The 3145-nt window shown below is 37.6% G+C and overlaps 1 protein-coding gene across 1 annotated transcript in view; it reads right to left on the bottom strand.

Annotated features, from left to right (window-relative positions):
• The window catches only part of LOC103618150 (histone H3), a 33455-nt gene that overhangs the window by 21462 nt on the left and 8848 nt on the right, over nt 1–3145 (bottom strand). The gene's annotated exons all lie outside the window — the stretch shown is intronic.

Genomic DNA, 3145 nt, shown 5'->3' with positions numbered 1-3145 from the left:
CTGCCCCAGGGCTGGGGGAGGGTGTTTTCTTTGTTCTTTAAAATCGTCCCTTGAGAACTAAGGCGAGGAAAGCTCTGCTGGGGTTTTTTGTTCGGTTTTTTTGTTGTTGCTTTTAGTGTTCTGCCTCGGGACGCAGAGGAGTGAGTCACTGGGGCGTTGTGTTAATGGAAAATGTTTTTCAAGCAGAGGGAGATAACGTGGGAGTGCCCGGCTGAAGTCTTGTTTGGAAACAAGATGAGAATCGCGGGTCTGTTTCTAAGCGGTATATGTTTCTTAAACAATTTTCAGGTTGAGTTGTTTTTGTCTGGTTTCTTGTGGGGCTTTTTTGTGGTTGTTTGGTTTTTTTTCCTTGTATGTTTTTTTGGCTTTCCTTTTCCTTTTCTTTCCTGAAATAGGCAGAGAACCTTTTTTACCCTCTCTCTCTTTTTTTTTTTTTTTTGGGTCATCCCTATTCTGCTGAAAGAAATTGCATTAGATATTAATCATCTACCATTCGGAGCTGGACTTGGAAACAGCAGTAACTGCAGGACTTTATTAGTAACCATTCTGAAATTTGAGGCTAGAATTAAGTTTAAAACACTTCAGGAATTTTTTGTATGTTTAATAATCTTAATGTTGCTGTATTTAGCATATTTGGCAAAATAGCTTTCTATTGGTGTATATCTAGTAGAGAAGGGAGAGATTACGTGGGTCTGAAGAAGGGAATTGATTTGTACAAGGTTCTGATTGGGCCATTTGAAAATCCCGAAACAGAGGCCTCCCGGGTTTCATTTTTGCCCTTGAAAACACGATGTGAGGAGGGAGCATTTGTTTTCAAGAGTAACGTTCATATTTCCTGCTCAGGCACTTCAGTATATATGTTCTGCTTCTCTTGGAAATTGGTTGTTTTGGTTTTGTTGGTTTTCTTTCTTTTTATTTCCACCTCCCCCCGCTGATGTTTGAAAAACCTTTTGAAAACACAAGTATTTTAACAGTTTTCAAATAAGGTATGGGTAGATTGCAATCTAGTGTTGTGTTTGTTTTGTTTTTCTATTATGTTCTTCACTAGAAACTCATTAAGCTCAGTGTTGTAATTCATTAAGTTCGCCATTTCATTCTCTGCCTTTCTAGCCACCTTTCCTCCTTGAGACAGCTCATGTAATGAGCTCAGTTTCCTTATATAGCAATTTTTAAATATTGTTGCATTCTCTATGCCACCAACAGGATTTTCATGATGGGTTTAAGTATGTTTTTGTTAGTACAGGAGAACTGATGAGTTCTGTATGCTATAAATCCTTTTTCTTCAGCTAAATTATGCCTGAAGTGTTTTCCTACAATTAGTGCATATCCGTGTTTCTCCTGACCAGTCATTCACAGTTTATGTAGAAAGGTAATATGTTTTTCTACCTCAGGTAACTGTGCTTGTTGTAAATGAACCTATTCTCTGTCTGCATACTACAGTTAAATAAAAGGTTTTTATATATTGAAATAAAAGGGAGAAATGTATTATATGATCTGAGTATGCGACAAATTAGAATTAAAAGTGGGGTTTTTTTTTGACAAGCGAAATATTTCATTGAAGATGCGGAATTTCCCTTCCCAAATTTAGTTTCAGCTATTCAGCCAACCTAAATTCTCAAAAATGTGGAAGGCCTTAGATTTAAGAACAGTGCATGACAAATGGCTTTGGTAATGAAATAAACATTTAGTATCATATGACCCCAATTTGCTCTTGAACTTTAAGTCCACACAAAATATAACCTTACACTTTAAAGTACTAACCATAACATAGGCAGTGCCATCTCATCTCCCAGATTGCTTGCTCCCAAGTAAATGTTACTTAACCTCTAGTTGCTTACTAGCTTTTCGTTTTTCCATAAAGCATGGAGAGATAATATGCAAGACTATATTCAAAAAAAAGCCAAAATCAAACTCTGCTCAGTTGCAGAAGCATTCCGAAGTATGCCAAGAAACAAATTTTTAAAAAGTGATGTAGTAATAGAACATTTACTATTAAGCTTTGTCTTAGTGACAATCGAGTGCCAAAACAAGTCCCTGGATAGTAATTTCCTTCAAGAAATCTTATTCACATTGTTTTGGTCTATTTTTTACTGGTTTGGTTTTGACGTTTTTTGTTTGTTTTTTTTTTTTTTTTTAATAGAAAGACTGCGCTTGATTTTTCTCTGGTGACCTGGTTGAGGACAGGATAGAAATGCTGCTCCAACTCCCTTGGTAGGAAGCAGTCTTCCAAAGTATTAGAGGAAGATGTGATTTTAATTTTTTTTTCTTTTTTTTTGGTGAGAATTTGCTTTAGGCTAGAAAATTTATCAATAATATAGGCAAGCTAGAGTATTTACCTAGACCAACAAAAATGGAAGGATTTAATTACATGGTACCAATGCTATCCCCACAGGCCCCAGGCTCATCCTTGTAAAACTCATATGAACATTTGCATCACAATGCCTATGCAAAGGTTAAGCTTTTATAGTTCTTGTATTGAATTACTCTCAAATTCCTTCACTCACATTTTTAGTTTCTTTAGTATCTTTCTGCCACCTTACATAGCATACCAAAATAAAATAAAGTAGGAAAAACTTACAAATCTGGCGTTGTTCTTTAGAAATAATTTGAATAATAGCATTAGTAATTTACTTTTCTTAAATGCTCAAACCCAGACCTGCTTAGACACCAAAGAGCTTTTTACAGAATAAGTTCCTGTTTACTTCTCTCAAATATATAGTATAAGATCAGTTTAGACTTTGGTAAACACGTAAGAAATTCACTCGTCTCCATTCACACAGTTTTGAAGGCATTGATGCTGATGCTCAGGAAGTTTGTATGAAAGTGGAAGCCAGTTGCAGCTTCTACAGCCGTAAAAATGCAGCAGCAAACTGCATTTGTTTGGAGGTCACAATAAATGCTCTGAGTGTATCTAACATCAACAGAAAAGCAGATTGCTAACCGTGAACCGTAGCTAAACCCCTGTGTGTCTTTTCCTCTGCATCTTCTGTCATCCCTATCATTACCGTGGCACAGCTGAGTGAAGGGGAGGCTCCATCGGTTTGGAGCATCCCCCAGCACCGCAAGCAGGTTCGGCTCGGGAGCCCGGCGGGGAGCGGGGGCCGCAGGCGCCACCCGCCTGGGCTGCAGCAATTTCCGACCAATC

This window comes from Corvus brachyrhynchos, unplaced genomic scaffold (assembly GCF_000691975.1).
Source record: "Corvus brachyrhynchos isolate BGI_N302 unplaced genomic scaffold, ASM69197v1 scaffold56, whole genome shotgun sequence".
Lineage (NCBI taxonomy): Eukaryota > Metazoa > Chordata > Aves > Passeriformes > Corvidae > Corvus > Corvus brachyrhynchos.
This window is presented reverse-complemented; position numbering and strand designations above follow the sequence as displayed.